This window comes from Chiloscyllium plagiosum, unplaced genomic scaffold (assembly GCF_037043375.1).
Source record: "Chiloscyllium plagiosum isolate Xiang-an unplaced genomic scaffold, Cpla_swu_hap1 HiC_scaffold_1, whole genome shotgun sequence".
Classification (NCBI taxonomy): Eukaryota; Metazoa; Chordata; class Chondrichthyes; order Orectolobiformes; family Hemiscylliidae; genus Chiloscyllium; species Chiloscyllium plagiosum.
Genome location: NW_028270139.1, coordinates 75,602,641 through 75,615,992, shown reverse-complemented (window position 1 = coordinate 75,615,992; position 13,352 = coordinate 75,602,641). Strand labels below are relative to the sequence as shown.

General features: G+C 43.5%; 1 protein-coding gene across 3 annotated transcripts in view; it reads left to right on the top strand.

The window, feature by feature from the left end:
* lnx1 (ligand of numb-protein X 1) overlaps positions 1-13,352 on the top strand; it is a 217,848-nt gene that overhangs the window by 53,479 nt on the left and 151,017 nt on the right. The gene's annotated exons all lie outside the window — the stretch shown is intronic.

Sequence of the window (13,352 nt, the reverse complement as noted above, 5' to 3'; positions counted from 1 at the left end):
CCATGTTGCTACTGTCCCTTTTATTTCCATGACTCTAATTTCTTTAAATTGGTTTTATGGCACTGTATCAAACACCTTTTTGGAAATCCATGTTTACCTCCTGAATAGTGTTACCCTCAACGAGCCTTTCCATTACCTCTTCACAAAAACCAAGTTAGTTGAATCCTATTTCCCCATTAGAAACCCACATTGACTCTTCCTAATCAATTCAACTTTTTCCATGTGACTACTAATTCTATCTCAAATAATTGTTTCTAGATGTTTCTCCACTGGTGAAGTTAAATTGATCAGCCTGATCCTTGAAGCTTTTCTTGAACAAGATCATCATGTTCAACAATTCTCCTGTCTTTTGGCAATTCTCCCAAGTCCAGGGAAAGCTGCAAGGTTCTGGCCATTGCCTCCGCAATGTCTAACCTCACTTCCTTGAAAGCATCTCATCCGATCCTGGCACTGTCAACTTTAAATACTAAGAGTCTATTCCAGACTCATTCCTTATTAATTTTGAGCCCTTCAAGTTACAGAGTTTCCTTCTCTGCCACCATGTCCTGGGCAGTATCCTCCTCTTTTGTGATGTCAGATGCAAGGTATTTACTTAACACCTCAGCCATGACCCTGACTGCATGTGTAAATCTGGTTTTGGATTTCTGATCAACCCCACTCTGCTTTTTAATCACTACCTTTTTCTGCTTATATGTCTATACAAGACTTTGGGATTCCCCTTTTGTGTTGGCTGCTAGCTTTTGCTCATAGTTCCCCTTTGCTTCTCTTATTTGCTTTTTCACCTCCCCATCCTCTCCAATTCCATCCGCCAACTCTCTCAGACACAGGTAGAACATGCAAGCTCCACATAGAAAGTCACCAGAGGCTGAAAGCAAAGCTGGGTCCCTGGTACTGTGATACAGCAGTGCTGACCACTGAGCCACCGTGCTGTCCTGAAGTGCCCATCTTTAAGCCAGGTCTCTGTTATTGTCACAACATATAATTCTGCATGATAATCTGTGACTGAAAATCCCACCCTTACTTATTCTGTGCATTTTCATATTTTGAGAGGGGTTGTTTTGTGGTCAAAATGCTACTGATAGGTCCGCAAGATGGCAGCGGAGTAACAGGGCTGCATGTGGGCTTTCTTTTGGGGGCCACACATTCCCATCTGCTTTCCTTCCTTGTTTTACTTTGGCTTTTACTCTGTTCTTTCACTTTATTTTCCTTTTCTTTGGGTCTTTTTTCTTCTTTTCAGTGGCTGGTTGGTTGGCAGCACTGGCACAGCATTGGGAGAAGGCCACATTGCTGAATGGCTGACGTGGCTTCTCCTGGTGATAGCAACAGTGAGGCCGTCCTCCTAGCATTCGGGCCAGGGGCAGCAAAGTTCCTCCGGGGCCCGGGGATGGCGGCGTCCGCAGCAGCCGACTCTTCAGCGGCACCAGTGAGGGGACATCAGCAGCCAAAGTGGAGCTTGTGGCCAGGTGGTGAGCCTGGCCTGACAGCAGAGCTGGAGAATCTTGGTTGTGGGACGAGTATGGATTCAGCAGCATCAGCGAAGTGGGCCCAGCAGCAAAGAGATGGCATCTAAAGTGGGGTGGCGTCTACATTGGTGGGACTAGCACAGGCAGTGGGGGGGGGGGGCCTCCTTTGAGGCGAGGTGCCATCATGGATTGGGTCAGAAAGATCGATATTCTGAACTTTTTTAATTTTCTAATTTATTCTTAAGACCTATTGCTGGACTATTTCTTCACTTTTTTGTTTTTGTTTCCTAACAATTTGGTCTAAAATGGCACCATAATGTAGCAACTGTAAACTTGTCACTGTACTTGTCTGAGGACGTGTGACACTGAAGTTAATACAATTCAATTCAAAGACTTCATTTCCTTCTCCCTTACTCTGATTTCACCTATTAACGTGATGAAGGGCTTTTGCCCGAAACATCAATTTTACTGCTCCTCGGATGCTGCCTGAACTGCTGAGCTCTTCAAGCACCATTAACCCAGAATCTGGTTTCCAGCATCTGCAGTCATTATTTTTACCAACTTGCTATTGGTGCCAGCTGTATCCCCAACTATTTTGTGAATCCTGGTATTCTGGGAAAACTGGAAAGATAACAGTGCAAAAGGCTTAGGATCTTTGGTTTGAGAGTGTGGATTAATCCATCATAAAGAGGGAGACTATGGACTGCTAGTTTGAAAATGGGACCTGGCCAATCTCATGGAACTGCAATAGACAGAAGCTTTGCTTGAGGGACTGGGTGGAACTCCGCTGCTCCCTTTTGGCACACAGGTTACTTGTTTGATCAGACACTTCTGAACCCTGTAAAATCTGGCTAGTAGCTATTAAGTTGAAACCCTTTTCCAAACTTGCACTGCAGAAGCTCACTTTTTAAAGGAGCCACAGTATTTTAAGTATTATAACACATCAAACGAGCAGGAATTTACTCCAGGAATTAAACTAATTTACATAAACTTCCCTCCTCCTTATTCTTAGCCTGTCTGCAGCATTTTGCATGGTTGACCGCACCATCTTCCTCCAAATTGGTTAGATTACTTAGTGTGGAAACAGGCCCTTCAGCCCAACAAATCCACACCGACCCGCCGAAGCACAATCCACCCAGACCCATTCCCCCTTCACCTAACACTACGGGCAATTTAGCATGGTCAATTCACCTGACCTGCACATTTTTGGACTGTGGGAGGAAACCAGAGCAGACACGGGGAGAATGTGCAAACTCCACACAGTCAGTTGCCTGAGGCGGGAATTGAACCCGGGTCTCTGGCGCTGTGAGGCAGCCGTGCTAACCACTGTGCCACCATGCCGCCCACCACTATAGTCCATGGTTTGGGACTGTATTTGCACGGTTCAATTCTTATGTAATTAATTATTGGCAGTGAATCACTGGAAATGGTTTCTTTTCCTGCTCCTACACCATTACCTCTAGTGATATGCAAAGATCTGCTTTGGTTGTGTCCCATTTGTCATCTACAAGCTCCGCCACTCCGCAACCACATCAGCCAGCTACATATGTATACTGCTGACACCCAGTTCCAGCTTAACTCCACCTCCTTTGACCTGTTACTGTCTCTAAATTGTCAGACTCCTTGTCGAGCATTCAGTCCTGGATAAACAGAATTTTTTTCCAGCAAAATATTTGTGGGACTGAAGGCAATGCTGTATGTCCCCATCACAAGTTCCTAGCACCAACCCCATCCCTCTTTCTGGCCATTACATAAGGACAAATCGGACTCTTGTAACCTTAGCTTGACTCGGATAGTCTTCCAGCCACATCTGTTCCATCACCAAGAGCATCTATTTCCATCTCTAACAAATGCCTGACTTCAACTCTGCCTTAGCTCATCTGATATTGAAACATCATCCATGTTTCTGGCATCTCTAAATATGACTGTCACCACATCCTGCTGGCCAGTCTCTCATACTCAACCTTTGTATATGTGAAGTTCATCCAGAACTCTGGTGATCTCTCTTAACTGTTTCCATCCACCTACCAGTTCAATGCATGTTGACCTAAACTGACTCCTGCAAAATTGTCAGCTCACCCTAAAGAAAGTCAGCAAATGCTATGTTTTTCTCACTCCAATATTGTCAATTTAGTACTTGGTCTGGAAAATATACATGCATCGAGAAGTCATTATTACAGATAAAAGGGAGAAGAACACTTCTTGTGTATGATTGTCTGAAATTTCTCGGCCTGCCATTTTAATAGAGATGTTAATTCAAACCTCATAATATAACTAGATTAGAAATATATATTGCATAATTTACTGCTAAAGGAACTTACTCAGACAAGGTCAGTTACTCTTTTATGTGAAGTTACTTTTTTGTCATTTTATTGCAGTCACTTCTTTTTGAGGTTAAAAGTCACAGGGAGGTGCAAAATATAAATGTCAGCTTGGCAATGTTAGGAATATACTAGTTTCTGACTCAAAGTCACAGTTGCAAGCCTCAGTCCAGATATTTAAGTACCGTTGGAAATTTCTCCATTTGGCTGAGGTGTAAACCAGGTCTGACCTTTTTTTTGTGTGGATGTAAAATATGTCAAGGCATCTTGCAAAGAAAAGTAATGAAGTTGTGTCTCCTGGTTAACTTTTTCTTCCCAATGAACAGACTTCTTTTGGAGTATTCCCTTTGACAAATCATGCCTCTTTTATAAACAAAACCAAAATGACTCAATTTCAGAAATGGATAACTGGTTGAGAAGAGCTTTGGGATTTCTGGAAGATGTAAAAGGTGCTATATTATACGTAAATGCAGGGTCTGTCCTCTGGAATTACTATATTTGGTTTTATTTCATTACTCATTGCAATTCCAAAATGAGAATCTGCTGCAGCATTCAGTAACATCATGACTGATCTGATTGTGATCTTGACTCCATTTTACAACCTGCTGTCCATAACCTGCGACTCCTTTGTTGATCGAAAATCTGTTGAACAGTGTTGAATGTATTCCAGCTACCATTGCTGTCTCTGGAATTCCAAAGACTAATGATCTTCTGAGAGAAGGCAATTTCTGCTCCTCTCAGACTTAAATGGAAGACTATTTGTTTATTTTTAAGTGGCGGTCTGTGCTAGACCAGAAGATATAGGAGCAGAATGAGGCCATTCAGCTCATCAGGTCTGCTCCACTATTCAAACATGGCTACTAAATTTCTCAAACCCATTCTCTTGCTTTTCCTTCCAACCCTTGATCCTCTTACAATCAAGACCTATCTGTCTCTGTCTTAAATAGACAATAGACAATAGGTGCAGGAGTAGGCCATTCAGCCCTTCGAGCCTGCACCGCCATTCAATATGATCATGGCTGATCATTCCTAATCAGTATCCTCTTCCTGCCTTAACTCCATAACCCTTGATTCCACTATCTTTGAGAGCTCTATCCAACTCTTTCTTAAATGAATCCAGAGACTGGGCCTCCATTGCCCTCTGGGGCAGAGCATTCCACATAGCCACCACTCTCTGGGTGAAGAAGTTTCTCCTCATCTCTGTCCTAAATGGTCTACCCCATATTTTTAAGCTGTGTCCTCTGGTTCGGCACTCACCCATCAGCGGAAACATGTTTCCTGCTGCCAGAGTGTCCAATCCTTTAATAATCTTATATGTCTCAATCAGATCCCCTCTGTCTTCTAAACTCAAGGGTATACCAGCCCAGTCGCTCCAGTCTTTCAGCGTAAGGTAATCCCGCCATTCTTGTGAACCTATGCTGCACTCCCTCAATAGCCAGAATGTCTTTCCTCAAATTTGGAGACCAGAACTGCGCACAGTATTCCAGGTGTGGTCTCACCAGGGCCCTGTACACCTGCAGAAGCACCTCTTTGCTTCTATACTCAATTCCTCTTGTTATGAAGGCCAGCATGCTATTAGCCTTCTTCACTACCTGCTGTACCTGCATGCTTGCCTTCATTGACTGGTGTACAAGAACACCCAGATCTCTTTGTACTGCCCCTTTACCTAAATTGATTCCATTGAGGTAGTAATCTGCCTTCCTGTTCTTGCCACCAAAGTGGATAACCATACATTTATCCACATTAAACTGCATCTACCATGCATCTGCCCACTCACCTAACTTGTCCAGGTCACCCTGTAATCTCCTAACATCCTCATCACATTTCACCCTGCCACCCAGCTTTGTATCATCAGCAAATTTGCGAATGTTATTGCTGATACCATCTTCTATATCATTAACATATATTGTAAAAAGCTGCGGTCCAGCACTGATCCCTGCGATACCCCACTGGTCACTGCCTGCCATTCCAAAATGGAGCCGTTTATCACTCCCCTTTGTTTCCTATCAGCCAATTTTCAATCCAATCTAGTACTTTGCCCCCATTACCATGCGCCCTAATTTTACTCACTAACCTCCTGTGTGGGACTTTATCAAAAGCTTTCTGAAGGTCCAGGTACACTACATCTACTGGATCTCCCTTGTCCATCTTCAGAGTTACATCCTCAAAAAATTCAAGAAGATTAGTCAAGCATGATTTTCCCTTCATAAATCCATGCTGACTCTGTCCTATCCTGTTACTACTATCCAGATGTGCCGTAATTTCATCCTTTATAATGGACTCCAGCATCTTTCCCACCACCTGCTTTCTCTCTCCCACCTTTCTTAAAAAGTGGTATAACATTAGCCACCCTCCAATCCTCAGGAACCGACCCCGAATCTATCGAACTCTGGAAAATAATCACCAATGCATCCACGATTTCCCGAGCCGCCTCCTTCAGTACCCTGGGATGTAGACCATCAGGCCCCGGAGACTTATCAACCTTCAGACCTAACAGTCTCTCCAACACCAAATCCTGGCAAATATAAATTCCCATAAGTTCAGGTCCTTCAGCCACTGTTACCTCAGGGAGATTGCTTGTGTCTTCCCCAGTGAACACAGATCTGAAGTACCCATTTAATTCTTCTGCCATTTCTTTGTTCCCCGTAATATATTCCCCTGTTTCTGTCTTCAAGGGCCCAATTTTAGTCCTAACCATTTTTTTGCCTTGCACATATCTAAAAAAGCTTTTACTATCCTCCTTTATATTATTGGCCAGTTTACCTTCGTACCTCATTTTTCCTCTGCGTATTTCCTTCTTAGTAATCCTCTGTTGCTCTTTAAAAGCTTCCCAGTCCTCCGTTTTCCCACTTATCTTTGCTATGTTATACTTTTTCTCTTTTAACTTTATATGTTTCTTAACTTCCCTCGGGAGCCACGGCCGCCCATGTCTCCTCCTGGGGTCTTTCTTCCTTTTAGGAATGAACTGATCCTGAAACTTCTGCATTATACACAGAAATATCCGCCATTGTTCCTCCACTGTCATCCCTGCTAAGGTATTGCACCATTGAACTTTGGCCAGCTCCTCCCTCATAGCTCTATAGTTCCCTTTATTCAACAGAAGTACTGTCACTTCTGACTGTACCCTCTCCCTCTCAAATTGCAGATTGAAGCTTAATGTATTATGGTCACTACTTCCCAATGGCTCCTTCATTTCGAGGTCTCTGACCAATTCTGGTTCTACACAATACCAGATCCAGAATTGCCTTCTCCCTGGTCGGCTCCAGCACCAGCTGCTCTAAGATTCCATCTCTGAGGCACTCCACAAAGTCTCTTTCTTGAGGTCCAATACCATCCTGATTCTCCCAGTCTACCTGCATGTTAAAATCCCCCATAACAACTGTAGTAACATCTTTGCGACAGGCCAATTTCAGCTCCTGATTCAACTTACATCCGACATCCAGACTACTGTTTGGGGGCCTGTAGATGACTCCCAAGAGGGTCTTTTTACCCTTAGTATTTCGCAGCTCTATCCACACTGACTCTACATCCCCTGACTCTAGGTCCCCCCGCGCAAGGGACTGAATATCCTCCCTTACCAACAAGGCCACCCCACCCCCTCTGCCCGTCAGTCTGTCCTTACAATAGCATGTGTAGCCTTGAATATTCATTTCCCAGGCCCTGTCCACTTGAAGCCACGTCTCAGTTATCCCCACAATATCGTATCTGCCAATTTCCAAAAGAGCCTCAAGCTCATCCATCTTATGTCTAATGCTCCGTGCATTCATGTATAGTATTTTTAATTTGTTACTGCTCTCACCCTTCCCATCAACCCCTATTTCACTCAACCTTACAGCATGATCCCTTTCCGAGTTTTCTGCCTCATTGATACAGTTGTCTTTCTTGACTTCTCTTGTTCTAACTTTCCCTTCAATTTCCTTTTTAAACATCCAGTTTGTCCCCTCCCCCCAGCTACTTAGTTTAAATGTAGCGATGTTGCAGTAGAAAGCCTGCCTGCCAAAATGCTGGTCCCTAACCTATTAAGGTGCAAACCGTCTCTCTTGTAGAATTTATGCTTACCACAAAATATACCCCAGTGATCCAAGAACTTAAATCCTTGCTTCCTGCACTAGTTCCCCAACCACACGTTCAAGTCGATTATCTCCCTGTTTCTGGCCACACCAGCCGAGGAACTGGAAGCAAACCGGAGATAACCACCTTGGACGTCCTGCTTTTCAGCCTTCTTCCTAGTTCTCCGAAGTCTCTCTGTAGTATGTTCCTCCTCTTCTTCGCGACATCATTTGTGCCGACATGTACCACCACCTCTGGCTCTTCACCCTCGTCCTTGAGGATTTCCTGCACTCTGTCCGCGATGTCTTTCATCCTGGCACCAGGAAGGCAACACACCATCCTTAAATCCCATCTGCTGACACAAAAACCCCGGTCAGTTCCTCTCACGATGGAGTCCCCTATTACCACGGCTCTGTGCGATGTCCGACTCTTCCACTCTGCCTCTGCGCCAACTTTTGATTGACAGACCTGGCCGCCTTGCGAACTGGCAGTGTCATCAGTCTCTACTGTTTCCAAAAGCTTCAACTTGTTCCTGACTGGTACTTCTCCCAGAGTCTCTTGCACCTGTCTTCTCTCTACCTTCCTCATCATCTGCTCTCTTCTGCTCTCTTCTGGCATGATTGGTGTAATAACCTCGCTGAAGGTCTTGTCCAGAAAAACCTCGTTCTCTCAGATGAGCCTAAGGTCCTCGAGTTCTTTCATCAGCGCTGCAATATGCTCGGTCAATAGCTGAATGTGCACACTCTTTCCACACATATATGAGCCAGACACACCAGAGTTACTTAATGTCTTGGCCTCTGCAGTTTTCTGTGGCAATGAGTTCCATAGAGTCTTTACCCTTTGGCTGAAGAAATTCCTCCTTATCTCTGTTCTAAAGGATTGTCCTTCACTCTGAGGCCATGCCCTCGGGTCCTAGTCTCTCAAACTCCTGGCAACATCTTCTCCAAGTCCACTCTATCGAGGCCTCCCAGCGTTCTGTAAGTATCAATCAGATTCTCCCTTTTCCATCTTTCTAAACTTCATTGGGTATAGAGCCAGGGTCCTTGTATGACAAGCCCTTCATCTCCAGATTCATTTTTGTAAACCTTCTCTGCCACCCCCGCCCCCACCCCCAATGCCAGGACATCTTTCCTGAGATATGGAACACAAAACGGTCACAATATTTTAAGTGTAGACTGACCAGAGCCTTATACAGCCTGAGCAGTACATCTCTCCTGTTGTATTCCAGCCCCTCTTGTAATGAATGCTAACACTGTATTTGCCTTCCTAACTGCTGACTGAACCTACATGCTAATGTTAAGAGAATCCTGAAGTAGGACTCTAAAGTTTCTTTGTGCTTCAGATTTCCAAAGCCTTTCCTACTTTAGAAAATAGTCTATCTCTGTATTCTTCTTACCAAAGTACATAATCTCACACTTGCCCACATTGTATTCCGATTGCCACTTCTTTGCCCAGTCTCTTAGCCTGTCCAATTTTTTCTGCAGCCTCCCTGCTTCCTCCTCCAGACTGCCTCTCTTATCACTTATCCTTCTGTCATCTGCAAGCTTAGCAAGCAAAATCCTCAGTTCTTTTATTCAGATTATTAACGTGAGATAAATGAGCTCATGGCACAAATAATGATTATAGTTTCGATCTAATCTATGGTAACAGATATAGTTAGGAGAAAGTGAGGACTGCAGATGCTGGAGTACCAGAGTTGAAAAATGTGGTGCTGGAAATACACAGCAGGCCAGGCAGCATCCGAGGAGCAGGAGAATCGATGTTTCGGGCATAAGCCCTTCTTCAGGAATATAGTTACAAGGTGACCAAGATTAGGAAAAAATATTCCAGCATGCACCACATTTCAAAAAGAATAGCCAGGTAGAAAAAGAGATGGGGTAGCCATAATTTTAAAATAAAGCAGTATATGGAAATTAATGAAAAAGGCTCTTGGTTCAGAAAATCGAGCTGCAGGGTCATTCTGATGGAGATTAGGGATGCCCAAGATCAGAACATGCTGGTGAGTGTAGTGTATAAGCCTACTAACTATAGTTTTGCTACTGACTGGGCATTAAGCAAGAAATGACTAGAGCTTGTTACAAAGGCAATGTATTTGTCATAGGCATCTTTTATCTTTTATTTAAGTTGGACCAATCCAATTGATAAAAACAGTCTGGAAGATGAGTTTATAGAATGTTTTCAAGATCAAGTTTCCTGGAATAGTATGTTGTAGCACCAGCTAGGATTAAAGCTATTTTAGATCTAATATTGTGCAATAGGCAGGATTAATTTATAGAAGACCCATTGGAAAATGATGATGATATAATTCTAATCTATGGTAACTTTGAAATCAATAGCTCAAATTACAAACATGAATCTTAAAATTTCTATCAATTGCCCAGACACTGAGAGGTTGAGTTGGTAATCAATCCCAATTAACTGGGTTGTATGGACCTTGTTAGTTTGACTGCCATATTAGAGATTTATCATCTTCCCGCCACACCCTACACAGACCCTTCCGCCATTTTTGATCCTCTCTTTTCTAGTAAACTTTATCCTAAAGGTTTAGTACATCTCTGAGAATTTTCTCTGAGAGTTCTGCCTTGGTGACTGCCCTTCTCCCTGCACATTAAAATGTATAGAAGCAAATGAACTAACGATAATCCCTTCTAGGGACCATCACAAAGCACAGAAACAGCTTGGAATTCCTTCCATTGATCAATTGATAATGACTATAGTGGTCAACTATTTGAAGAAAGTTCGTTGATTGTCTGCTGCACCAGGAAATTAAGTTTACAGCTTAGTTGATCGGTCAAGCTTATTACAGAGCACCCCAACAGTCATTCTCAATATCTTTCAGAGTCGATTGTTGAAAAGACTGTGGTTCAAAGTTTGTGAGAAGATTTGTAGCTCGCGTGCTCGTTGTTGTGGTTCTGTTCGCCGAGCTGGGAATTTGTGTTGCAGACGTTTCGTCCCCTGTCTAGGTGACATCTTCAGTGCTTGGGAGCCTCCTGTGAAGCGCTTCTGTCATATTTCCTCCGGCATTTATAGTGGTTTGAATCTGCTGTTTCTGGTTGTCAGTTCCAGCTGTCCGCTGCAGTGGTCGGTATATTGGGTCCAGATTGACGTGCTTATTGATTGAATCTGTGGATGAGTGCCATGCCTCTAGGAATTCCCTGGCTGTTCTCTGTTTGGCATGTCCTATAATAGTAGTGTTGTCCCAGTTGAATTCATGTAGCTTGTCATGTGTGTGTGTGGCTACTAAGGATAGCTGGTCGTGTCGTTTCGTGGCTAGTTGGTGTTCATGGATGCGGATCGTTAGCTGTCTTCCTGTTTGTCCTATGTAGTGTTTTGTGCAGTCCTTGCATGGGATTTTGTACACTACATTGGTTTTGCTCAAGCTGGGTATCAGGTCCTTCGTTCTGGTGAGTTGTTGTCTGAGAGTGGCTGTTGGTTTATGTGCTGTTATGAGTCCTAGTGGTCGCAGTAGTCTGGCTGTCAGTTCGGAAATGCTCTTGATGTATGGTAGTGTGACTAGTCTTTTGGGTTGTGGCATGTCCTCATTCTGTTGTCTTTCCCTTAGGCATCTGTTGATGAAATTGCAGGGGTATCCGTTTTTGGCGAATACATTGTATAAGTGTTCTTCTTCCTCTTTTTGCAGTTCTGGTGTACTGCAGTGTGTTGTGGCCCTTTTGAATAGTGTCTTGATGCAACTTCTTTTGTGTGTGTTGGGGTGGTTGCTTTCGTAGTTCAGGACTTGGTCTGTGTGTGTGGCTTTCCTGTATACCTTTGTGGTGAATTCTCCGTTCGGTGTTCTCTTTACCATCACGTCTAGGAATGGGAGTTGGTTGTCCTTTTCTTCCTCTCTAGTGAATCGGATTCCTGTGAGTGTGGCATTGATGATCCGGTGTGTGTTCTCTATTTCTGTGTTTTTAATGATTACAAAGGTGTCATCCACATATCTGACCCAGAGTTTGGGGTGAATTTGCAGTAAAACTGTTTGTTCTAATCTTTGCATTACCGCTTCTGCTATGAGTCCAGAGATGGGTGAGCCCATGGGTGTGCCGTTGATTTGTTCATCTATTTGGTTGTTGAATGTGAAGTGTGTTGTGAGGCACAGGTCCAGTAGTTTGAGTATGCCGTCTTTGTTGTTAGGTTCAACGTCCTGTTGTCTGTTCTGTATGTCCAACAGGTTGGCTATTGTTTCTCTGGTAGGGTTTTGTCGATAGAGGTGAACAGTGCCATTACATCGAATGAGACCATGGTTTCTTCCTTGTCTATGTGTATATTTCTGATGATGTCCAATAATTCTTGTGTTGATTGTATACAGTGTCTGAATCCGCTGATCAGACTGTGGTGTTTGTGAACACCATATTTGCATTTTTAGAGTTCACATCTCTAAACTCATTGACCCATCCAGTAAGGGGAATAGTTTCTTCACATCTATCCTTTCAATACCCCTCAGAACTTTTAGCACTGCTTTAGAACTTTTAGTTCTCCCCCCACAAGCCTTCCTACTCTTAGGAAGACAACCCCAGCCTATCTAGTCACCCTTAATAGCTGAATCACTCCAGTCCATGCAACATTCTGGTGAATCTCCTATGCAAGTACAATCATTCCTATAGTGTGGCGACCAGAACTGCTGCAGCACTACTCCAGCTGTGGCCTAACGAAGTGATATAACCTCTTTGCTCTTTTGTTCAATATCTTGATTAATAAACACAAGTATCCCAAATGTTTTCTTACATAGAAACATAAAAAATAGGAGCAGGATCACAAACTTGATTGAGTTTTTTTGAAGAAGTAATGAAGAGGATTGATGAGGGCAGAGCGATGGACTTGATCTGTATCGTCTTCAGCAAGGTGTTCGACAAGGTTCCTCATGGCAGACTGATTAGTAAGATTAGATCTCCTTCAATACAGGGAGAACTAGCCATTTGGAGACAGAACTGGCTCAAAGATAGAAGACAGAGGGTGGTGGAGGGTTGCCTTTCAAACTGGAGGCCTGTGACCATTGGAGTGCCACAAGGATTGGTACTGGGTCCACTGCTTTTCATCATTTATATAAAAGATTTTGATGTGAACATAGGAAGTATAGTTAGTAAGTTTGCAGATGACACCAAAATTGGAGGTGTAGTGGGCAGCGAAGAAGGTTACCTCAGATTACAACAGGATCTTGATCAGATGGGCCAATAGGATGAGGAGTGGCAGATGGAGTTTAATTTAGATACATGTGAGGTGCTGCATTTTGGAAAGGCAAATCAGAGCAGGACTTATACACTTAATGGTAAAGTCCTGGGGAGTGTCACTGAACAAAGAGACCTTGGAGTGCAGGTTCATATTTCTTTGAACGTAGAGTCGCAGGTAGATAGGATAGTGAAGAAGGCATTTGGTATGCTCTCCTTTATCAGTCAGAGTATTGAGTACAGGAGTTGGGAGGTCATGTTGCAGCTGTATGGGACATTGGTTAGGCCGCTGTTGGAATATTGCTGGCAATTCTGGTCTCCTTCCTTTCGGAAAGATGTTGTGAAACTTGAAA